At 61.3% G+C, this 25,000-nt stretch overlaps 3 non-coding genes across 3 annotated transcripts; all 3 read left to right on the top strand.

The window, feature by feature from the left end:
* The first annotated feature begins 11,778 nt into the window (after positions 1 to 11,778).
* Positions 11,779 to 11,897, top strand: LOC131869987 (5S ribosomal RNA). The gene has a single exon (XR_009368355.1). It is a non-coding gene; the product is annotated as a 5S ribosomal RNA (ribosomal RNA).
* A 5,915-nt stretch (positions 11,898 to 17,812) lies between these two features.
* On the top strand, positions 17,813 to 17,931 carry LOC131869977 (5S ribosomal RNA). Its single transcript, XR_009368345.1, has one exon. It is a non-coding gene; the product is annotated as a 5S ribosomal RNA (ribosomal RNA).
* Positions 17,932 to 23,847: 5,916 nt separating this feature from the next.
* LOC131870009 (5S ribosomal RNA) lies at positions 23,848 to 23,966 on the top strand. The gene has a single exon (XR_009368377.1). It is a non-coding gene; the product is annotated as a 5S ribosomal RNA (ribosomal RNA).
* Positions 23,967 to 25,000: the final 1,034 nt, after the last annotated feature.

Raw genomic sequence — 25,000 nt, 5'->3', positions numbered from 1 at the left:
CGCGATGCGTCCGATACACAGATAGTTCCAAGGCGGCCGAGGAGCCTCACCGCATATCAATCGGGGTGCGAGGCGAGGGATGGGGCGGGAAGGCCCCAACGGCTAGACGGAAGAGGCTTCAGGGCCACCTCGGAATGCTCCAAGCATCGGACGCGCTTGGGGCGACTACCAGTGCCAACCCCTTATCCCGCGATGCGTCCGATACACAGATGGTTCCAAGGCGGCCGAGGAGCCTCACCGCATAGCAATCGGGGGTGCGAGGCGAGGGATGGGGCGGGAAGGCCCCAACGGCTAGACGGAAGAGGCTTCAGGGCCGCCTCGGAATGGTCCAAGCATCGGACGCGCTTGGGGCGACTACCAGTGACAACCCCTCATCCCGCGATGCGTCCGATACGAAGATGGTTCCAAGGCGGCCGAGGAGCCTCACCGCATAGCAATCGGGGTGCGAGGTGGGGGATGCGGCGAGATGGCCCCAACGGCTAGACGGAAGAGGCCACAGGGCCGCGTCGGAATAGTCCAAGCATCGGACGCGCTTGGGGCGACTACCAGTGACAACCCCTTATCCCGCGATGCGTCCGATACGAAGATAGTTCCAAGGCGGCCGAGGAGCCTCACCGCATAGCAATCCGGGTGCGAGGTGGGGGATGCGGCGAGATGGCCCCAACGGCTAGACGGAAGAGGCTGCAGGGCCGCCTCGGAATAGTCCAAGCATCGGACGCGCTTGGGGCGACTACCAGTGACAACCCCTTATCCCGCGATGCTTCCGATACGAAGACAGTTCCAAGGCGGCCGAGGAGCCTCACCGCATACCAATGGGGGTGCGAGGTGAGGGATGCGGCGAGATGGCCCCAACGGCTAGACGGAAGAGGCCACAGGGCCGCCTCGGAATAGTCCAAGCATCGGACGCGCTTGGGGCGACTACCAGTGACAACCCCTTATCCCGCGATGCATCCGATACGAAGATAGTTCCCAGGCGGCCGAGGAGCCTCACCGCATAGCAATCGGGGTGCGAGGCGAGGGATGCGGCGAGATGGCCCCAAAGGGTAGACGGAAGAGGCTGCGGGGCCGCCTCGGAATAGTCCAAGCATCGAACGCGCTTGGGGCGACTACCACTGCCAACCCCTTATCCCGCGATGCGTCCGATACACAGATAGTTCCGAGGCGGCCGAGGAGCTGGGGGATGCGGCGAGATGGCCCCAACGGCTAGACGGAAGAGGCTGCAGGGCCGCCTCGGAATAGTCCAAGCATCGGACGCGCTTGGGGCGACTACCAGTGACAACCCCTTATCCCGCGATGCGTCCGATACACAGATAGTTCCGAGGCGGCCAAGGAGCCTCACCGCATAGCAATCGTGGTGCGAGGTGGGGGATGCAGCGAGATGGCCCCAACGGCTAGACGGAAGAGGCTGCAGGGCCGCCTCGGAATGGTCCAAGCATCGGACGCGCTTGGGGCGACTACCACTGCCAACCCCTTATCCCGCGATGCGTCCGATACACAGATAGTTCCAAGGCGGCCGAGGAGCCTCACCGAATAGCAATCGGGGTGCGAGGCGAGGGATGCGGCGAGAAAGCCCCAACGGCTAGAGGGAAGAGGCTTTAGGTCCGCCTCGGAATGGTCCAAGCATCGGACGCGCTTGGGGCGACTACCAGTGACAACCCCTTATCCCGCGACGCGTCCGATACACAGATAGTTCCAAGGCGGCCGAGGAGCCTCACCGCATAGCAATCGGGGTGCGAGGCGAGGGATGCGGCGAGAAGGACCCAACGGCTAGACGGAAGAGGCTTCAGGGCCGCCTCGGAATGGTCCAAGCATCGGACGCGCTTGGGGCGACTACCAGTGACAACCCCTTATCCCGCGACGCGTCCGATACACAGATAGTTCCAAGGCGGCCGAGGAGCCTCACCGCATAGCAATCGGGGTGCGAGGCGAGGGATGCGGCGAGAAGGACCCAACGGCTAGACGGAAGAGGCTTCAGGTCCGCCTCGGAATGGTCCAAGCATCGGACGCGCTTGGGGCGACTACCAGTGACAACCCCTTATCCCGCGACGCGTCCGATACACAGATAGTTCCAAGGCGGCCGAGGAGCCTCACCGCATAGCAATCGGGGTGCGAGGCGAGGGATGCGGCGAGAAGGACCCAACGGCTAGACGGAAGAGGCTTCAGGGCCGCCTCGGAATGGTCCAAGCATCGGACGCGCTTGGGGCGACTACCAGTGACAACCCCTTATCCCGCGATGCGTCCGATACACAGATAGTTCCAAGGCGGCCGAGGAGCCTCACCGCATAGCAATCGGGGTGCGAGGCGAGGGATGCGGCGAGAAGGACCCAACGGCTAGACGGAAGAGGCTTCAGGGCCGCCTCGGAATGGTCCAAGCATCGGACGCGCTTGGGGCGACTACCAGTGACAACCCCTTATCCCGCGACGCGTCCGATACACAGATAGTTCCAAGGCGGCCGAGGAGCCTCACCGCATAGCAATCGGGGTGCGAGGCGAGGGATGCGGCAAGAAGGACCCAACGGCTAGACGGAAGAGGCTTCAGGGCCGCCTCGGAATGGTCCAAGCATCGGACGCGCTTGGGGCGACTACCAGTGACAACCCCTTATCCCGCGACGCGTCCGATACACAGATAGTTCCAAGGCGGCCGAGGAGCCTCACCGCATAGCAATCGGGGTGCGAGGCGAGGGATGCGGCGAGAAGGACCCAACGGCTAGACGGAAGAGGCTTCAGGTCCGCCTCGGAATGGTCCAAGCATCGGACGCGCTTGGGGCGACTACCAGTGACAACCCCTTATCCCGCGACGCGTCCGATACACAGATAGTTCCAAGGCGGCCGAGGAGCCTCACCGCATAGCAATCGGGGTGCGAGGCGAGGGATGCGGCGAGAAGGACCCAACGGCTAGACGGAAGAGGCTTCAGGGCCGCCTCGGAATGGTCCAAGCATCGGACGCGCTTGGGGCGACTACCAGTGACAACCCCTTATCCCGCGACGCGTCCGATACACAGATAGTTCCAAGGCGGCCGAGGAGCCTCACCGCATAGCAATCGGGGTGCGAGGCGAGGGATGCGGCGAGAAGGACCCAACGGCTAGACGGAAGAGGCTTCAGGGCCGCCTCGGAATGGTCCAAGCATCGGACGCGCTTGGGGCGACTACCAGTGACAACCCCTTATCCCGCGATGCGTCCGATACACAGATAGTTCCAAGGCGGCCGAGGAGCCTCACCGCATAGCAATCGGGGTGCGAGGCGAGGGATGCGGCGAGAAGGACCCAACGGCTAGACGGAAGAGGCTTCAGGGCCGCCTCGGAATGGTCCAAGCATCGGACGCGCTTGGGGCGACTACCAGTGACAACCCCTTATCCCGCGACGCGTCCGATACACAGATAGTTCCAAGGCGGCCGAGGAGCCTCACCGCATAGCAATCGGGGTGCGAGGCGAGGGATGCGGCGAGAAGGACCCAACGGCTAGACGGAAGAGGCTTCAGGGCCGCCTCGGAATGGTCCAAGCATCGGACGCGCTTGGGGCGACTACCAGTGACAACCCCTTATCCCGCGACGCGTCCGATACACAGATAGTTCCAAGGCGGCCGAGGAGCCTCACCGCATAGCAATCGGGGTGCGAGGCGAGGGATGCGGCGAGAAGGACCCAACGGCTAGACGGAAGAGGCTTCAGGGCCGCCTCGGAATGGTCCAAGCATCGGACGCGCTTGGGGCGACTACCAGTGACAACCCCTTATCCCGCGACGCGTCCGATACACAGATAGTTCCAAGGCGGCCGAGGAGCCTCACCGCATAGCAATCGGGGTGCGAGGCGAGGGATGCGGCGAGAAGGACCCAACGGCTAGACGGAAGAGGCTTCAGGGCCGCCTGGGAATGGTCCATGCATCGCACGCGCTTGGGGCGACTACCAGTGACAACCCCTTATCCCGCGACGCGTCCGATACACAGATAGTTCCAAGGCGGCCGAGGAGCCTCACCGCATAGCAATCGGGGTGCGAGGCGAGGGATGCGGCGAGAAGGACCCAACGGCTAGACGGAAGAGGCTTCAGGGCCGCCTCGGAATGGTCCAAGCATCGGACGCGCTTGGGGCGACTACCAGTGACAACCCCTTATCCCGCGACGCGTCCGATACACAGATAGTTCCAAGGCGGCCGAGGAGCCTCACCGCATAGCAATCGGGGTGCGAGTCGAGGGATGCGGCGAGAAGGACCCAACGGCTAGACGGAAGAGGCTTCAGGGCCGCCTCGGAATGGTCCAAGCATCGGACGCGCTTGGGGCGACTACCAGTGACAACCCCTTATCCCGCGATGCGTCTGATACACAGATAGTTCCAAGGCGGCCGAGGAGCCTCACCGCATAGCAATCGGGGTGCGAGGCAAGGGATGCGGCGAGAAGGACCCAACGGCTAGACGGAAGAGGCTTCAGGGCCGCCTCGGAATGGTCCAAGCATCGGACGCGCTTGGGGCGACTACCGTTGCCAACCCCTTATCCCGCGATGCGTCTGATACACAGATAGTTCCGAGGCGGCCGAGGAGCCTCACCGCATAGCAATCGGGTTGCGAGGCAGATTATTGGGAAGGGAACCCCCTGGGATGCGGCTCAAGCAGTGCCCAAAGGGACTGGAATGCGGAATCACATCGAGAGACCCAAATGCTATACGAGGGCTCAAATCGAATTATCGATTTGGCCACGACATGGACGCATCGGAACGACTACCTTTGCCGAACCACTCGCAATTGCATCCATACCGAAACCAATAGACATTTCCGTTAGAGCCCTCGCATAGCATTCGGGAATCTCGCATGCCCCTCTAAATCGACCAATGCTGGCGCTCAACGAAAATCCGAGCGCTACCACCGTTCGAGCGCCAGCATTGGTCGAGTTAGAGGGGCACGGGGGAGAATGCTCCAGTCAACACCTCCCCTATATAAGTTATTTGTCCGATTCTCGCACAACCGTAGTCTGCCTCGTCGAATCAAACAACGGTCCCAGATTCCGACTTCCGTTCCGTAGAGACCCAAAAGCTAGATGGAGGCTCGCAAGAAAGAGAGTCGGCGCATAGCAATCGGGTTTCTCGAACGTTTAGGGACCGAGCTCACTTGCGGATAGGGCAAAATCCGCCAAGCAACCCAAAAGCTAGACGGGGGCTCGAATCGAATCGCCTAGGCGGCCACAACAACGACGTGTTGGATCGACTACCAGTGCCAAACCATTCAGCAAGACTAGTCTGTGTCGAGGCCGGATAGAGATTCTCAGAGAGCGCCCGTATAGCATTTAGGAGACCTGCCGCGTCCCTCACACTCGACAAATGGTGGTGCACGTTTATAAATTCGAGCGATCCCAACCCTTTCAAGCACCAACATCGGTCGAGATAGAGGGGCACGGAGGGGGCTGCGTGAGACAACACAGTCCCCTATATAAGTTATTTGTCCGATTCTCACACATCCGAAGAATGGTCATCAAATCGGACAACAGCCCAAACTTCCGACTTCCGTCCCAGAAAGCCCAAGAGCTATCTAAAACGTTCATGGCCGGAACTCGATCGCGGCTATACCAGTCCGCCAAGCAACCCAAAAGCTAGACTGGAGCTCTAGTCGAATCACCTCTGTGGCCATTGCAAGGACGTGTTGGAGCGACTACCATTGCCGAACCATTCCGCAGGTCGAGTCCATACCAAGGCCGCATAGAGATTCACGATGAGCTCCTGCATAGCAATCAGGAGACTTGCCGTGTCCATCACAATCGATAAATCCTGGTGCAAGATTTTTGCATCCGAGCGCTCCAACCAGTCGAGCACCAGCATCAATCGACATAAACGGGCACGGGGGGAGGATGCTCGAGAACACTACCTCCCCTATATAAGTTATTTGTCCGATTCTCAAGCAGCCGAAGTCTGGTCATCGAATCGGGTCAAAGACCACAACTTCCGACTTTACCCACAATGCAAGTCATCGAATCGAACATCGGCCCCCGAGTCGGACTCCATGCGTATGTCAGGTCATCGGACCCAAATTCCGCCTTCCTGCGCATGGCGGGCCATCAATATCAACTCGGTCATCGGACCCAAACTCCGCCTTTCTGCGCATGGCACGCCTTCAAATCGGTCATCGGACCCAAATTCCGCCTTCCTGTGCATGGCGGGCCATCAACATCAACTCGGTCATCGGACCCAAATTCCGCCTTTCTGCGCATGGCACGCCATCAACTCGGTCATCGGACCCAAATTCCGCCTTCCTGCGCATGGCAGGTCATCGGACACAAATTCAGACCTCGCCAATATGCCTACGTATCGAATCGGTCATCGGACCCAACTTCCGACTTCATCCATACTGTAGGGTCTTTGAGGTTGGCGCGGTGCGCTCAACCCGGGGAGTCGACCCATCGAAGCATACACCTCCCCTATATAAGCTATTTGTCCGATTCCCACACCTGTGTAGTTTGCACCTCTGACCAGGACATCGACCCCAACTTCCGAACTCGACTGCAACGACGGCACCAGCGCCTTGGTGCGCACCTTGCGACGCACAGTCCCAACATTCGCCTTCCTGCACATGGCAGGTCATCGGACCCAAATTCCGACCTCGCGAGTATGCCTACATATCGAATCGGTCATCGGACACAACTTCCGACTTCATCCATACCGTAGGGTCTTTGAGGTTGGCGCGGTGCGCTCAACCCGGGGAGTCGACCCAACGAAGCATACACCTCCCCTATATAAGCTATTTGTCCGATTCCCACACCTGTGTAGTTTGCACCTCCGATCAGGACATCGACCCCAACTTCCGAACTCGCCTGCAACGACCGAACCAGCGCCTTGGTGCGCACCTTGCAACGCACAGTGCCAACATTCGCCTTCCTGCACATGGCAGGTCATCGGACCCAAATTCCGACCTCGCGAGTATGCCTACATATCGAATCGGTCATCGGACCCAACTTCCGACTTCATCCATACCGTAGGGTCTTTGAGGTTGGCGCGGTGCGCTCAACCCGGGGAGTCGACCCAACGAAGCATACACCTCCCCTATATAAGCTATTTGTCCGATTCCCACACCTGTGTAGCTTGCACCTCCGATCAGGACATCGACCCCAACTTCCGAACTCGACTAAAAAGACCGCACCAGCACCTTGGTGTGCACCTTGCAACGCACAGTGCCAACATTCGCCTTCCTGCACATGGCAGGTCATCGGACCCAAATTCCGACCTCATGAGCATACCTACTAATCGAATCGGTCATCGGACCCAACTTCCGACTTCATCCATACCGTAGGGTCTTTGAGGTTGGCGCGGTGCGCTCAACCTGGGGAGTCGACCCATCGAAGCATACACCTCCCCTATATAAGCTATTTGTCCGATTCCGACACCTGTGTAGTTTGCACCTCCGCTCAGGACATCGACCCCAACTTCCGAACTCGCCTGCAACGACCGAACCAGCGCCTTGGTGCGCACCAAAAGTGCGCACTTTTGGAGGGCACTTTTGTGCGCTCCAAAGGTGCGCACTTTTGGAGGGCACTTTTGTGCGCTCCAAAGGTGCGCACTTTTGGAGGGCACTTTTTGGAGGGCACTTTTGTGCGCTCCAAAGGTGCGCACTTTTGGAGGGCACTTTTTGGAGGGCACTTTTCTGCGCTCCAAAGGTGCGCACTTTTGGAGGGCACTTTTTGGAGGGCACTTTTCTGCGCTCCAAAGGTGCGCACTTTTGGAGGGCACTTTTTGGAGGGCACTTTTCTGCGCTCCAAAGGTGCGCACTTTTGGAGGGCACTTTTTGGAGGGCACTTTTCTGCGCTCCAAAGGTGCGCACTTTTGGAGGGCACTTTTGTGCACTCCAAAGGTGCACACTTTTGGAGGGCACTTTTTGGAGGGCACTTTTCTGCACTCCAAAGGTGCGCACTTTTGGAGGGCACTTTTTGGAGGGCACTTTTGTGCGCTCCAAAGGTGCGCACTTTTGGAGGGCACTTTTTGGAGGGCACTTTTGTGCGCTCCAAAGGTGCGCACTTTTGGAGGGCACTTTTGTGCACTCCAAAGGTGCGCACTTTTGGAGGGCACTTTTCCTGCGCTCCAAAGGTGCACACCTAGGTGAGCACCTTCGACCACACCTTGTAGCACACCAAACTCTGACTTTCGACTTCATCCGCAATGCAGGGTCTTTGAGGTTGGCGCAATGCGCACAACCAGGGGAGTCGACCCATCAAACCCAACACCTCCCCTATATAAGCTATTTGTCTGATTCTCATACATGCGTAGCCTGCAGGAGCAATTAGGACATCGACCCCAACTTTCGGCTTCTAAACGAAAACAAGGTCTTTGAGGTTGGTGTAATGCGAACAACTAGGGGAGTCAACCCATCAAACCCAACACCTCCCCTATATAAGCTATTTGTCTGATTCTCATACATGTGTAGTCTACAGGAGCAATTAGGACATCGACCCCAACTTTTGACTTCTTAACGAAAACAAGGTCTTTGAGGTTGACGTAATGCGCACAACCAGGGGAGTCGACCCATCAAACCCAACACCTCCCCTATATAAGCTATTTGTCCGATTCTCATACATGTGTAGCCTACAGGAGCCATTAGGACATTGACCCCAACTTTTGACTTCTTAACGAAAACAAGGTCTTTGAGGTTGGCGTAATGCGCACAACCAAGGGAGTTGACCCATCAAACCCAACACCTCCCCTATATAAGCTATTTGTCTGATTCTCATACATGTGTAGCCTGCAACAACGATTAGGACATCCACCCCAACTTCTGAATTCGTCTGCGTTGACCGCACCAAAGGTGCACGCCTTGGTGCTCACCAAAATCCGACTTCCGACTTCTTCTGCTATGCGGGGTCTTTGAGGTTGGCGCAGTGCGCACAACCAGGGGAGTCAACCCACCGAATGCAACACCTCCCCTATATAAGCTATTTGTCTGATTCTCATACATGCGTAGACTGCAGCAATGATTAGGACATCCACCCCAACTTTTGACTTCTTAAACAAGACAGGGTCTTTGAAGTTGGTGCAGTGCACACAACCAGGGGAGTCGACCCATCAAACGCAACACCTCCCCTATATAAAGCTATTTGTCCGATTCTCATACGTGTAGTCTGCAGCAGCGATTAGGACATCGACCCCAACTTCCGAATTCGTTTGCATTGACCGCACCAAAGGTGCACGCCTTGGTGTGCACCTTGGAGTGCACTTTGGTGCTCACCTCGGTGCACACTTTGGTGTGCACCTCGGTGTGCACCAAAGGTGCGCACCTTGGAGCGCACCAAAGGTGTACACTTTGGAGCGCACCACATAGGGTCTTTGAGAGGTTGGCGCAGTGCGCACACCAAGGTGGGTGTTGAGGTGCGTGCCGAGGTGGGTGGGTGCTAGGGTGCGCTCCATGGTGGGTGCCAGGGTGGGTGCGTGCTAGGGTGGATTCCAAAGAGGGTCATAGGGTGGGTGCCAAGGTGGGTTGGTGATATAGTGGGTTCAAAGGTGGGTACTAGGGTGGGTTCCAAGGTGGGTCACAAGTTGGGTGCCAGGATGCGTGGGTGTTAGGTTGGGTGCCAAGGTGGGCTCCTGCGTGGGTGGGTGCTAGGGTGGGTTTCAAGGTGGACGCGAGGGCGGGTGCCAAGGTGGGTAACAAGTTGGGTGTTAGGATGGGTGAGTGCTAGAGTGGGTGCCAAGGTGGGTGGGTGCTAAGGTGGATGCCAAGGTGGTTCACAGGGTGGGTGGGTTCTAGGGTGAGTTCCAAGGTGGGTCACAGGTTTAGTGCTAGGGTGCGTGTCAAGGCGGGTGTCGAGGTGCCTGGGTGCTAGGGTGTGGATGCCAATGTGGGTCATAGGGTGGGTACTAGGGTGGGCTGCAATGTGGGTGCCAAGGTGGGTAACATGCTCGGTTGGTTCTAAATTGGGTGTCAGGGTGGGTGTGCACCCACCTTGCCCGAGGTGGGTGCCAAGGTGCCAGTGTGGGTGGGTGCTAAGGTGGATGCCAAGGTGGGTGAGAAGGTGGGTGATAGGTTGAGTGGTAGGATGGGTGGGTGCCAAGATGGGTCACAGGGTGGGTGCAAGGGTGGGTAGGTGCTAGGGTTGGTGTCAGGGTGGGTGGGTGCTAGGTTGGGTTCCAAGGTGGGTGCGAGGGTGAGTGTCAAGGTGGGTCACAGGTTAGGTGCTAGGATGGGTGAGTGCTAGGGTGCAAAGGTGCCAGGGTGGGTGCTAGGATGGGTCGATGCTAGGGTGAGTGGCAAGGTGGGTCCACAAGTGTCAAGGTGGGTGCCGAGGTGGGTGCCAACTTGGGTTCCAAGGTGGGTGCCAAGTGGGCGACTGCTATGGTGGATGCCAAGGTGGGTCACGGGGTGGGTGCCAAGTTGCTAGGTTGTGTTCCAAGGTGGGTGCCAACGTGGCTGCTAGGGTGCGTGGGTTAAAGGGTGTGTCACAACGTGGGTGCCAGGATGGGTGCGCACCCACACTGGCCAAGACGGGTGCAAGGTTGGGTTCCAAGCCCGGTCACAGGCTGGGTGCTAGGATGGGTGGGTGCCAAGGTGGGCACCAGGGTGGGTGCACCCACCCTGGCCAAGGTGGGTCACGGGGTGGGTCCTAGGGTGGGTAACAGGGTGGGTACTAAGGTGCGTGCCAAGGTGGGTCATGGGGTGGGTGCCAAGGTGGGCACCAGGGTGGGTGTGCACCAACCCTAGCCAGGGTAGGTCACGGGGTGGTTGTCGGGGTGGGCGTCAAGGAGCCAAGGTGGGTGGCAAGTAGCCAAGTTGCGTGCCAAGGTGGGTGTCGGGGTGGGTGCCAAGGATCCAAGGTGGGTGCCAAGGAACCAAGGTGGGTGTCTGGGTGGGTGCCGAGGTGGGAGCCAGGGTGGGTCCCAAGGTGAGTGCAAAGGTGGGTGCCAGGGTCAAGGTGAGTGCCAATGTGGGTTCCAAGGTGCCAGGGTCAGGGTGAGTGCCAATGTGGGTTCAAAGGTGCTAAGTTGGGTGCGAGGTTGGGTGCGAGGGTGGGTGGGTGCCAAGGTGTGCTAGGTGGAAGCCCGGGTGGGTCGGCATCCCATGGGTGTCGAGTTGGGTGCCTGATGGGTGCTTCTTGTCAAGTTTTAGTCGTCGGGACTCATTTCGAGCCTTAGAGGTCGTTTCTTGTCCGGTTGCCCTGTCTTCGACCTGGGAACCCAATTTTGGTCCTCGGGTCCCATTTTTTTTTGTCTCGCATCCCACTTTTGGCCTGTGGCCTTTTCGGGGTCGATTCTCGTTTTGGGCATCAGAGCATGTTTCTTCTCCTAAAACCCAATATTTGTTTATTAAGTCTCGGAACACATTTTTGTTCTCGTGGACCCATCATGGGTCTTGGAACGCATTTGTGGTCCTTGGGTCCCATTTTGCATCCCGAAACTTGTGTTTTGGTGCTTGATCCCTATTTTGGGTGCCCACCTTGCACCAAGTGCGCACCCGGGGCAAACCGAGCGCCTTGGTGCACCGGGGCAAGATCGAGCGTGCACCCGAGGCGCCCCGAACATGCACCAAGGTGCACTCGGCCCACATGTGAGCGCAGGTCGTTGCGCCCGAGGTGGTGTGTGGGCACCGCGTTGCAGACGGGACACTGCACGCACACGACGCCCCGTCCAGGTGCACGCACGTAGGCCGGGCCGGGTGCACACCCGACGCCCTAGCAAGGTGCGCGCACCCGGGCAGGGCTCACACTTGGCGAACGGGGCGCACTTCGCGAGGGAGGGTGTGCACCTCGACGGGGGTGGGTGGCCGGGGTGGATTCGCACGTGGGTCGCGGTTTGCTAAGTACACACTGCGACAAGCTCATAACGGGTGCGATCATACCAGCGTTAGTGCACCGGATCCCATCAGAACTCCGCAGTTAAGCGCGCTTGGGCCGGAGTAGTACTAGGATGGGTGACCTCCCGGGAAGTCCCGGTGTTGCACCCTTTCTTAGTTTTTCGCCGGGCGTCGCAATGCTATTTGAATAAACCTTTTGCCCGTTTGCGTTCTCGTCGGGGCCGGGCCGGGCCGGGGTGCGCTGCCCGCACTACCGCGCGCGCGGGGGCGACACCGAGCGCGCACCCGAGGCGCCCCGAGCACACAGGCCACGGTGCAACCCGGGCGTTGTGCGCGCACCCCGGTGCGCCCGAGGTGCTGCGCGCGCACCCAGGTGAAATCGGTGTGCACCTCGGCCAGTGCGCGCTCGGTCGAGTCGCGCACGTTGGCCAAGGTGCACGGTGATGTTTCTTACTCTAAGGTTCCGCACCAGACGCCCGGGACAGGTGAGCGAAGCTGGGCGGGGCCGGGTGCGCGGCCGGGGCAGGTGCACGCAGCTGGAGAGAGCTTTGGAGCACACCAGAGGTGCGCACCTTGGAGCACACTTCGGAGCGCACCAATGATGCGCTCCATTCAAAAGTTTCCTGAAAAGGCAAAAAAAGTTGAGATTATAGAATTTCCCACTTGAGAGATTGTAAAAAAAAAAAATTTAAAATGAAGGAAACGCGGGTGCCAAGGTGTGCGCGCCCGGGTGCGCAGCCCAGCCAAGGTGTGCGCACCAAGGCGCCCACCCTGGCGAAGGTGCACGCAAGGTGCGCACCCGAGGCAAACCGGACAATTAACCCAACTTTCGACTTCGCGCGCACCTGCGCACCTTGGAGCGCACTTCGGAGCGCTCCTTGTTGCGCACCAATCTTGGGCACCTCGGAGTGCACCATGGCGCCCACCAAGGTGCGCACCCGGGGCAAACCGAGCTCCGACTTCGTGCGCACCTTGGAGCGCACGAAAGGTGCGCACCATGGCGCCCACCAAGGTGCGCAGCCCAGCCAAGGCGTGCGCATCAAGGTGCGCACCCTGGCGAAGGTGCGCACCCGGGGCAAACCGAGCTCCGACTTCGTGCGCACCTTGGAGCGCACAAAGGGTGTGCAACCCAGCCAAGGTGTGCGCACCCCGGGCAAACCGAGCTCCGAATCGTGCGCACCTTGGAGCACACTTCGGAGCCCTCCTTGGTGCGCACCGATGTTGCGCACCTCGGAGCGCACCCGGGGAAAACAATGCAATTAACCCGACTTTCGACTTCGTGGGCACCTCGGAGCGCTCTCGGGTTCGCACCTCGGAGCACACCGAGGTGCGCACCTTTGATGCGCTGCCTTCACCAATTTCCAGAAAAGGCAAGAAAACATTGAGAAGGTGTGCGCACCGAGGTGCCCACCCTGGCGAAGGTGCACGCGAGGTGCGCACCCGGGGCAAACCGGGCTCCGACTTCGTGCACGCCATGCTGCGCACCTTGGAGGGCCATGGTGCGCACCTTGGAGCACACTTCGGAGCGCTCAATGGTGCCCAACCCAGCCAAGGTGCCCACCGCGGCGAAGGTGCACGCGAGGTGCGCACCCGGGGCAAACCGGGCTCCGACTTCGTGCACGCCGCACCTTGGAGCACACTTCGGAGCGCTCCTTGGTGCGCACCAGGGCGCGCAACCCAGCCGAGGTGCCCACCCCGGCGAAGGTGCACGCGGGGTGCGCACCCGAGGCAAACCGGGCTCCGACTTCGTGCACGCCATGGTGCCCACCGCGGCGAAGGTGCACGCGAGGTGCGCACCCGGGGCAAACCGGGCTCCGACTTCGTGCACGCCGCACCTTGGAGCACACTTCGGAGCGCTCCTTGGTGCGCACCAGGGCGCGCAACCCAGCCGAGGTGCCCACCCCGGCGAAGGTGCACGCGAGGTGCGCACCCGGGGCAAACCGGGCTCCGACTTCGTGCACGCCATGGTGCCCACCGCGGCGAAGGTGCACGCGAGGTGCGCACCCGGGGCAAACCGGGCTCCGACTTCGTGCACGCCGCACCTTGGAGCACACTTCGGAGCGCTCCTTGGTGCGCACCATGGTGCCCACCAGGGCGCGCAACCCCGCCGAAGGTGCACGCGAGGTGCGCACCCGGGGCAAACCGGGCTCCGACTTCGTGCACGCCGCACCTTGGAGCACACTTCGGAGCGCTCCTTGGTGCGCACCAGGGCGCGCAACCCCGCCGAAGGTGCACGCGAGGTGCGCACCCGGGGCAAACCGGGCTCCGACTTCGTGCACGCCATGGTGCGCACCAGGGTGCCCACCGCGGCGAAGGTGCGCACCCGGGGCAAACCGGGCTCCGACTTCGTGCACGCCGCACCTTGGAGCACACTTCGGAGCGCTCCTTGGTGCGCACCAGGGCGCGCAACCCAGCCGAGGTGCCCACCCCGGCGAAGGTGCACGCGAGGTGCGCACCCGGGGCAAACCGGGCTCCGACTTCGTGCACGCCATGGTGCCCACCGCGGTGAAGGTGCGCACCCGGGGCAAACCGGGCTAGGACTTCGTGCACGCCGCACCTTGGAGCACACTTCGGAGCGCTCCTTGGTGCGCACCATGGTGCCCACCAGGCCGCGCAACCCAGCCAAGGTGTGCGCACCAAGGTGCACGCGAGGTGCGCACCCGGGGCAAACCGGGGTCCGGCTTCGTGCACGCCGCACCTTGGAGCACACATCGGGGCGCTCCCGGGTTCGCACCGGCGTTGCGCACCGTGGTGGGCACCTCGGAGCGCACCGTGGTGGGCACCTCGGAGCACACCAAGGTGGGCAGCGAGGTGCGCACCTTTGATGCGATGCCTTCACTAATTTCCATAAAAGGCAAAAGAAAACGAGATTTTAAAATTTCCGTTTTGAAAGATAGTGAGAAAAAGGGAATGCTGGTGCCATCTTGAGCCCGCCCTGGTGCGCAGCCCAGCCAAGGTGTGCGCACCAAGGTGCCCACCCTGGCGAAGGTGCGCGCCCGGGCAATTAACCCAACTTCCAACTTCGCGCGCGCCAGGGTGGGAGCGCACCCAACAACCGGGCCTGGGAAGAGCCAATGCGAGAAACCCCACCAAACGCTCTGACAAAAAAAGAGGGGGCGCTCCAGTAACCCCGCTTCGGAGCGCACCCTGGGCAAACCCAGCCAGGGTGCCCACCCCGGCCAAGGTGCAGGCGAGGTGCGCACCCGGGGCAAACCGGGCTCCGACAACGTGCACGCCGCACCTTGGAGCACACTTCGTAGCGCTCCCGGGTGCGCACCTCAGAGCACACCAAGGTGGGCAGCGAGGTGCGCACCTTTGATGCGCTGCCTTCACTAATTTCCAGAAAAGGCAAAAAAAAGAGGAGATTTTAAAATTTCCGTTTTGAAAGATAGTGAAAAAAACGGAACGCGGGTGCCATCTTGAGCCCGCCCGGGTGCACAGCCCAGGTAAGGTGCCCACCCTGGCAAAGGTGCGCACCCGGGCAATTAACCCTACTTCCGACTTCGTGCGCGCCAGGGTGGCAACCGGGCCTGGGAAGAGCCAATGCGAGAAACCCCACCAAACGCTCCGACAAAAAAAGAGGCGGCGCTCCAATAACCCCGCTTCGGAGCGCAGCCGGGGCAAACCCAGCCAAGGTGCCCACCCCGACGAAGGTGCACGCGAGGTGCGCACCCGGGGCAAACCGGGCTCCGACAACGTGCACGCAGCACCTTGGAGCACACTTCGAAGCACTCCCGGGTGCCCACCGGCGTTGCGCACCGTGGTGGGCAGCGAGGTGCGCACCTTTGATGCGCTGCCTTCACTAATTTCCAGAAAAGGCAAAAAAAAATGAGATTTTAAAATTTCCGTTTTGAAAGATAGTGAAAAAAACGGAACGCGGGTGCCATCTTGAGCCCGCCCTGGTGCGCAGCCCAGGCAAGGCATGCGCACCAAGGTGCCCACCCGCGGTGCACACCCGGGGCAAACCGGGCTCCGACTTCGTGCAGGCCGCACCTTGGAGCACACTTCGGAGCGCTCCTTGGTGCGCACCATGGTGCCCACCAGGGCGCACCCGGGGCAAACCGGGCTCCGACTTCGTGCACGCCGCACCTTGGAGCACACATCGGAGCGCTCCCAGGTTCGCACCAGCGTTGCGCACCTTTGATGCGCTGCCTTCACTAATTTCCAGAAAAGGCAAAAAAAAACGATATTTTAAAATTTCCGTTCTGAAAGATAGTGAAAAAAACGGAACGCGGGTGCCATCTTGAGCCCTTCCTGGTGCGCAGCCCAGGCAAGTTGTGCGCACCAAGGTGCCCACCCTGGCGGAGGTGCGCGCCCGGGGCAAACCGGGCTCCGACTTCGTGCACTGCATGGTGCCCACCAAGGCGCGCAACCCAGCCAAGGTGCCCACCGCAGCGAAGGTGCACGCGAGGTGCGCACCCGAGGTGCACACCCGGGGCAAACCGAGCTCCGACTTCGTGCACGCCGCACCTTGGAGCACACTTCAGAGCGCTCCTTGGTGCGCACCAGGGCGCGCAACCCAGCCAAGGTGCTCACCCCGGCGAAGGTGCACGCGAGGTGCGCACCCGGGGCAAGCCGGGCTCGGACTTCGTGCACGCCGCACCTTGGAGCACACATCGGAGCGCTCCCGGGTTCGCACCAGCATTGCGCACCTTTGATGCGCTGCCTTCACTAATTTCCAGAAAAGGCAAAAAAAAAAAAAAAACGAGATTTTAAAATTTCCGTTTTGAAAGATAGTGAAAAAAACGGAACGCGGGTGCCATCTTGAGCCCGCCCTGGTGTGCAGCCCAGGCAAGTTGTGCGCACCAAGGCACCCACCCTGGCCAAGGTGGGTCACGGGGTGGGTCCTAGGGTGGGTAACGGGGTGGGTACTAAGGTGCGTGCCAAGGTGGGTCATGGGGTGGGTGCCAAGGTGGGCACCAGGGTGGGTGTGCACCAACCCTAGCCAGGGTAGGTCACGGGGTGGTTGTCGGGGTGGGCGTCAAGGAGCCAAGGTGGGTGGCAAGTAGCCAAGTTGCGTGCCAAGGTGGGTGTCGGGGTGGGTGCCAAGGATCCAAGGTGGGTGCCAAGGAACCAAGGTGGGTGTCTGGGTGGGTGCCGAGGTGGGAGCCAGGGTGGGTCCCAAGGTGAGTGCAAAGGTGGGTGCCAGGGTCAAGGTGAGTGCCAATGTGGGTTCCAAGGTGCCAGGGTCAGGGTGAGTGCCAATGTGGGTTCAAAGGTGCTAAGTTGGGTGCGAGGTTGGGTGCGAGGGTGGGTGGGTGCCAAGGTGTGCTAGGTGGAAGCCCGGGTGGGTCGGCATCCCATGGGTGTCGAGTTGGGTGCCTGATGGGTGCTTCTTGTCAAGTTTTAGTCGTCGGGACTCATTTCGAGCCTTAGAGGTCGTTTCTTGTCCGGTTGCCCTGTCTTCGACCTGGGAACCCAATTTTGGTCCTCGGGTCCCATTTTTTTTTGTCTCGCATCCCACTTTTGGCCTGTGGCCTTTTCGGGGTCGATTCTCGTTTTGGGCATCAGAGCATGTTTCTTCTCCTAAAACCCAATATTTGTTTATTAAGTCTCGGAACACATTTTTGTTCTCGTGGACCCATCATGGGTCTTGGAACGCATTTGTGGTCCTTGGGTCCCATTTTGCATCCCGAAACTTGTGTTTTGGTGCTTGATCCCTATTTTGGGTGCCCACCTTGCACCAAGTGCGCACCCGGGGCAAACCGAGCGCCTTGGTGCACCGGGGCAAGATCGAGCGTGCACCCGAGGCGCCCCGAACATGCACCAAGGTGCACTCGGCCCACATGTGAGCGCAGGTCGTTGCGCCCGAGGTGGTGTGTGGGCACCGCGTTGCAGACGGGACACTGCACGCACACGACGCCCCGTCCAGGTGCACGCACGTAGGCCGGGCCGGGTGCACACCCGACGCCCTAGCAAGGTGCGCGCACCCGGGCAGGGCTCACACTTGGCGAACGGGGCGCACTTCGCGAGGGAGGGTGTGCACCTCGACGGGGGTGGGTGGCCGGGGTGGATTCGCACGTGGGTCGCGGTTTGCTAAGTACACACTGCGACAAGCTCATAACGGGTGCGATCATACCAGCGTTAGTGCACCGGATCCCATCAGAACTCCGCAGTTAAGCGCGCTTGGGCCGGAGTAGTACTGGGATGGGTGACCTCCCGGGAAGTCCCGGTGTTGCACCCTTTCTTAGTTTTTCGCCGGGCGTCGCAATGCTATTTGAATAAACCTTTTGCCCGTTTGCGTTCTCGTCGGGGCCGGGCCGGGCCGGGGTGCGCTGCCTGCACTACCGCGCGCGCGGGGGGCGACACCGAGCGCGCACCCGAGGCGCCCCGAGCACACAGGCCACGGTGCAACCCGGGCGTTGTGCGCGCACCCCGGTGCGCCCGAGGTGCTGCGCGCGCACCCAGGTGAAATCGGTGTGCACCTCGGCCAGTGCGCGCTCGGTCGAGTCGCGCACGTTGGCCAAGGTGCACGGTGATGTTTCTTACTCTAAGGTTCCGCACCAGACGCCCGGGACAGGTGAGCGAAGCTGGGCGGGGCCGGGTGCGCGGCCGGGGCAGGTGCACGCAGCTGGAGAGAGCTTTGGAGCACACCAGAGGTGCGCACCTTGGAGCACACTTCGGAGCGCACCAATGATGCGCTCCATTCAAAAGTTTCCTGAAAAGGCAAAAAAAGTTGAGATTATAGAATTTCCCACTTGAGAGATTGTAAAAAAAAAAAATTTAAAATGAAGGAAACGCGGGTGCCAAGGTGTGCGCGCCCGGGTGCGCAGCCCAGCCAAGGTGTGCGCACCAAGGCGCCCACCCTGGCGAAGGTGCACGCAAGGTGCGCACCCGAGGCAAACCGGACAATTAACCCAACTTTCGACTTCGCGCGCACCTGCGCACCTTGGAGCGCACTTCGGAGCGCTCCTTGGTGCGCACCAATCTTGGGCACCTCGGAGTGCACCATGGCGCCCACCAAGGTGCGCACCCGGGGCAAACCGAGCTCCGACTTCGTGCGCACCTTGGAGCGCACGAAAGGTGCGCACCATGGCGCCCACCAAGGTGCGCAGCCCAGCCAAGGCGTGCGCATCAAGGTGCGCACCCTGGCGAAGGTGCGCACCCGGGGCAAACCGAGCTCCGACTTCGTGCGCACCTTGGAGCGCACAAAGGGTGCGCAACCCAGCCAAGGTGTGCGCACCCCGGGCAAACCGAGCTCCGAATCGTGCGCACCTTGGAGCACACTTCGGAGCCCTCCTTGGTGCGCACCGATGTTGCGCACCTCGGAGCGCACCCGGGGAAAACAATGCAATTAACGAGACTTTCGACTTCGTGGGCACCTCGGAGCGCTCTCGGGTTCGCACCTCGGAGCACACCGAGGTGCGCACCTTTGATGCGCTGCCTTCACCAATTTCCAGAAAAGGCAAGAAAACATTGAGAAGGTGTGCGCACCGAGGTGCCCACCCTGGCGAAGGTGCACGCGAGGTGCGCACCCGGGGCAAACCGGGCTCCGACTTCGTGCACGCCATGCTGCGCACCTTGGAGGGCCATGGTGCGCACCTTGGAGCACACTTCGGAGCGCTCAATGGTGCCCAACCCAGCCAAGGTGCCCACCGCGGCGAAGGTGCACGCGAGGTGCGCACCCGGGGCAAACCGGGCTCCGACTTCGTGCACGCCGCACCTTGGAGCACACTTCGGAGCGCTCCTTGGTGCGCACCAGGGCGCGCAACCCAGCCGAGGTGCCCACCCCGGCGAAGGTGCACGCGGGGTGCGCACCCGGGGCAAACCGGGCTCCGACTTCGTGCACGCCATGGTGCCCACCGCGGCGAAGGTGCACGCGAGGTGCGCACCCGGGGCAAACCGGGCTCCGACTTCGTGCACGCCGCACCTTGGAGCACACTTCGGAGCGCTCCTTGGTGCGCACCAGGGCGCGCAACCCAGCCGAGGTGCCCACCCCGGCGAAGGTGCACGCGAGGTGCGCACCCGGGGCAAACCGGGCTCCGACTTCGTGCACGCCATGGTGCCCACCGCGGCGAAGGTGCACGCGAGGTGCGCACCCGGGGCAAACCGGGCTCCGACTTCGTGCACGCCGCACCTTGGAGCACACTTCGGAGCGCTCCTTGGTGCGCACCATGGTGCCCACCAGGGCGCGCAACCCCGCCGAAGGTGCACGCGAGGTGCGCACCCGGGGCAAACCGGGCTCCGACTTCGTGCACGCCGCACCTTGGAGCACACTTCGGAGCGCTCCTTGGTGCGCACCAGGGCGCGCAACCCCGCCGAAGGTGCACGCGAGGTGCGCACCCGGGGCAAACCGGGCTCCGACTTCGTGCACGCCATGGTGCGCACCAGGGTGCCCACCGCGGCGAAGGTGCGCACCCGGGGCAAACCGGGCTCCGACTTCGTGCACGCCGCACCTTGGAGCACACTTCGGAGCGCTCCTTGGTGCGCACCAGGGCGCGCAACCCAGCCGAGGTGCCCACCCCGGCGAAGGTGCACGCGAGGTGCGCACCCGGGGCAAACCGGGCTCCGACTTCGTGCACGCCATGGTGCCCACCGCGGCGAAGGTGCGCACCCGGGGCAAACCGGGCTAGGACTTCGTGCACGCCGCACCTTGGAGCACACTTTGGAGCGCTCCTTGGTGCGCACCATGGTGCCCACCAGGCCGCGCAACCCAGCCAAGGTGTGCGCACCAAGGTGCACGCGAGGTGCGCACCCGGGGCAAACCGGGGTCCGGCTTCGTGCACGCCGCACCTTGGAGCACACATCGGGGCGCTCCCGGGTTCGCACCGGCGTTGCGCACCGTGGTGGGCACCTCGGAGCGCACCGTGGTGGGCACCTCGGAGCACACCAAGGTGGGCAGCGAGGTGCGCACCTTTGATGCGATGCCTTCACTAATTTCCATAAAAGGCAAAAAAAAACGAGATTTTAAAATTTCCGTTTTGAAAGATAGTGAGAAAAAGGGAATGCTGGTGCCATCTTGAGCCCGCCCTGGTGCGCAGCCCAGCCAAGGTGTGCGCACCAAGGTGCCCACCCTGGCGAAGGTGCGCGCCCGGGCAATTAACCCAACTTCCAACTTCGCGCGCGCCAGGGTGGGAGCGCACCCAACAACCGGGCCTGGGAAGAGCCAATGCGAGAAACCCCACCAAACGCTCTGACAAAAAAAGAGGGGGCGCTCCAGTAACCCCGCTTCGGAGCGCACCCTGGGCAAACCCAGCCAGGGTGCCCACCCCGGCCAAGGTGCAGGCGAGGTGCGCACCCGGGGCAAACCGGGCTCCGACAACGTGCACGCCGCACCTTGGAGCACACTTCGTAGCGCTCCCGGGTGCGCACCTCAGAGCACACCAAGGTGGGCAGCGAGGTGCGCACCTTTGATGCGCTGCCTTCACTAATTTCCAGAAAAGGCAAAAAAAAGAGGAGATTTTAAAATTTCCGTTTTGAAAGATAGTGAAAAAAACGGAACGCGGGTGCCATCTTGAGCCCGCCCTGGTGCACAGCCCAGGTAAGGTGCCCACCCTGGCAAAGGTGCGCACCCGGGCAATTAACCCTACTTCCGACTTCGTGCGCGCCAGGGTGGCAACCGGGCCTGGGAAGAGCCAATGCGAGAAACCCCACCAAACGCTCCGACAAAAAAAGAGGCGGCGCTCCAATAACCCCGCTTCGGAGCGCAGCCGGGGCAAACCCAGCCAAGGTGCCCACCCCGACGAAGGTGCACGCGAGGTGCGCACCCGGGGCAAACCGGGCTCCGACAACGTGCACGCAGCACCTTGGAGCACACTTCGAAGCACTCCCGGGTGCCCACCGGCGTTGCGCACCGTGGTGGGCAGCGAGGTGCGCACCTTTGATGCGCTGCCTTCACTAATTTCCAGAAAAGGCAAAAAAAAATGAGATTTTAAAATTTCCGTTTTGAAAGATAGTGAAAAAAACGGAACGCGGGTGCCATCTTGAGCCCGCCCTGGTGCGCAGCCCAGGCAAGGCATGCGCACCAAGGTGCCCACCCGCGGTGCACGCCCGGGGCAAACCGGGCTCCGACTTCGTGCAGGCCGCACCTTGGAGCACACTTCGGAGCGCTCCTTGGTGCGCACCATGGTGCCCACCAGGGCGCACCCGGGGCAAACCGGGCTCCGACTTCGTGCACGCCGCACCTTGGAGCACACATCGGAGCGCTCCCAGGTTCGCACCAGCGTTGCGCACCTTTGATGCGCTGCCTTCACTAATTTCCAGAAAAGGCAAAAAAAAACGATATTTTAAAATTTCCGTTCTGAAAGATAGTGAAAAAAACGGAACGCGGGTGCCATCTTGAGCCCTTCCTGGTGCGCAGCCCAGGCAAGTTGTGCGCACCAAGGTGCCCACCCTGGCGGAGGTGCGCGCCCGGGGCAAACCGGGCTCCGACTTCGTGCACTGCATGGTGCCCACCAAGGCGCGCAACCCAGCCAAGGTGCCCACCGCAGCGAAGGTGCACGCGAGGTGCGCACCCGAGGTGCACACCCGGGGCAAACCGAGCTCCGACTTCGTGCACGCCGCACCTTGGAGCACACTTCAGAGCGCTCCTTGGTGCGCACCAGGGCGCGCAACCCAGCCAAGGTGCTCACCCCGGCGAAGGTGCACGCGAGGTGCGCACCCGGGGCAAGCCGGGCTCGGACTTCGTGCACGCCGCACCTTGGAGCACACATCGGAGCGCTCCCGGGTTCGCACCAGCATTGCGCACCTTTGATGCGCTGCCTTCACTAATTTCCAGAAAAGGCAAAAAAAAAAAAAAAACGAGATTTTAAAATTTCCGTTTTGAAAGATAGTGAAAAAAACGGAACGCGGGTGCCATCTTGAGCCCGCCCTGGTGTGCAGCCCAGGCAAGTTGTGCGCACCAAGGCACCCACCCTGGCCAAGGTGGGTCACGGGGTGGGTCCTAGGGTGGGTAACGGGGTGGGTACTAAGGTGCGTGCCAAGGTGGGTCATGGGGTGGGTGCCAAGGTGGGCACCAGGGTGGGTGTGCACCAACCCTAGCCAGGGTAGGTCACGGGGTGGTTGTCGGGGTGGGCGTCAAGGAGCCAAGGTGGGTGGCAAGTAGCCAAGTTGCGTGCCAAGGTGGGTGTCGGGGTGGGTGCCAAGGATCCAAGGTGGGTGCCAAGGAACCAAGGTGGGTGTCTGGGTGGGTGCCGAGGTGGGAGCCAGGGTGGGTCCCAAGGTGAGTGCAAAGGTGGGTGCCAGGGTCAAGGTGAGTGCCAATGTGGGTTCCAAGGTGCCAGGGTCAGGGTGAGTGCCAATGTGGGTTCAAAGGTGCTAAGTTGGGTGCGAGGTTGGGTGCGAGGGTGGGTGGGTGCCAAGGTGTGCTAGGTGGAAGCCCGGGTGGGTCGGCATCCCATGGGTGTCGAGTTGGGTGCCTGATGGGTGCTTCTTGTCAAGTTTTAGTCGTCGGGACTCATTTCGAGCCTTAGAGGTCGTTTCTTGTCCGGTTGCCCTGTCTTCGACCTGGGAACCCAATTTTGGTCCTCGGGTCCCATTTTTTTTTGTCTCGCATCCCACTTTTGGCCTGTGGCCTTTTCGGGGTCGATTCTCGTTTTGGGCATCAGAGCATGTTTCTTCTCCTAAAACCCAATATTTGTTTATTAAGTCTCGGAACACATTTTTGTTCTCGTGGACCCATCATGGGTCTTGGAACGCATTTGTGGTCCTTGGGTCCCATTTTGCATCCCGAAACTTGTGTTTTGGTGCTTGATCCCTATTTTGGGTGCCCACCTTGCACCAAGTGCGCACCCGGGGCAAACCGAGCGCCTTGGTGCACCGGGGCAAGATCGAGCGTGCACCCGAGGCGCCCCGAACATGCACCAAGGTGCACTCGGCCCACATGTGAGCGCAGGTCGTTGCGCCCGAGGTGGTGTGTGGGCACCGCGTTGCAGACGGGACACTGCACGCACACGACGCCCCGTCCAGGTGCACGCACGTAGGCCGGGCCGGGTGCACACCCGACGCCCTAGCAAGGTGCGCGCACCCGGGCAGGGCTCACACTTGGCGAACGGGGCGCACTTCGCGAGGGAGGGTGTGCACCTCGACGGGGGTGGGTGGCCGGGGTGGATTCGCACGTGGGTCGCGGTTTGCTAAGTACACACTGCGACAAGCTCATAACGGGTGCGATCATACCAGCGTTAGTGCACCGGATCCCATCAGAACTCCGCAGTTAAGCGCGCTTGGGCCGGAGTAGTACTGGGATGGGTGACCTCCCGGGAAGTCCCGGTGTTGCACCCTTTTTTAGTTTTTCGCCGGGCGTCGCAATGCTATTTGAATAAACCTTTTGCCCGTTTGCGTTCTCGTCGGGGCCGGGCCGGGCCGGGGTGCGCTGCCCGCACTACCGCGCGCGCGGGGGGCGACACCGAGCGCGCACCCGAGGCGCCCCGAGCACACAGGCCACGGTGCAACCCGGGCGTTGTGCGCGCACCCCGGTGCGCCCGAGGTGCTGCGCGCGCACCCAGGTGAAATCGGTGTGCACCTCGGCCAGTGCGCGCTCGGTCGAGTCGCGCACGTTGGCCAAGGTGCACGGTGATGTTTCTTACTCTAAGGTTCCGCACCAGACGCCCGGGACAGGTGAGCGAAGCTGGGCGGGGCCGGGTGCGCGGCCGGGGCAGGTGCACGCAGCTAGAGAGAGCTTTGGAGCACACCAGAGGTGCGCACCTTGGAGCACACTTCGGAGCGCACCAATGATGCGCTCCATTCAAAAGTTTCCTGAAAAGGCAAAAAAAGTTGAGATTATAGAATTTCCCACTTGAGAGATTGTAAAAAAAAAAAATTTAAAATGAAGGAAACGCGGGTGCCAAGGTGTGCGCGCCCGGGTGCGCAGCCCAGCCAAGGTGTGCGCACCAAGGCGCCCACCCTGGCGAAGGTGCACGCAAGGTGCGCACCCGAGGCAAACCGGACAATTAACCCAACTTTCGACTTCGCGCGCACCTGCGCACCTTGGAGCGCACTTCGGAGCGCTCCTTGGTGCGCACCAATCTTGGGCACCTCGGAGTGCACCATGGCGCCCACCAAGGTGCGCACCCGGGGCAAACCGAGCTCCGACTTCGTGCGCACCTTGGAGCGCACGAAAGGTGCGCACCATGGCGCCCACCAAGGTGCGCAGCCCAGCCAAGGCGTGCGCATCAAGGTGCGCACCCTGGCGAAGGTGCGCACCCGGGGCAAACCGAGCTCCGACTTCGTGCGCACCTTGGAGCGCACAAAGGGTGCGCAACCCAGCCAAGGTGTGCGCACCCCGGGCAAACCGAGCTCCGAATCGTGCGCACCTT

The sequence above is a fragment of the Cryptomeria japonica genome, unplaced genomic scaffold, assembly GCF_030272615.1.
Source record: "Cryptomeria japonica unplaced genomic scaffold, Sugi_1.0 HiC_scaffold_277, whole genome shotgun sequence".
NCBI lineage: Eukaryota > Viridiplantae > Streptophyta > Pinopsida > Cupressales > Cupressaceae > Cryptomeria > Cryptomeria japonica.
This window is presented reverse-complemented; position numbering and strand designations above follow the sequence as displayed.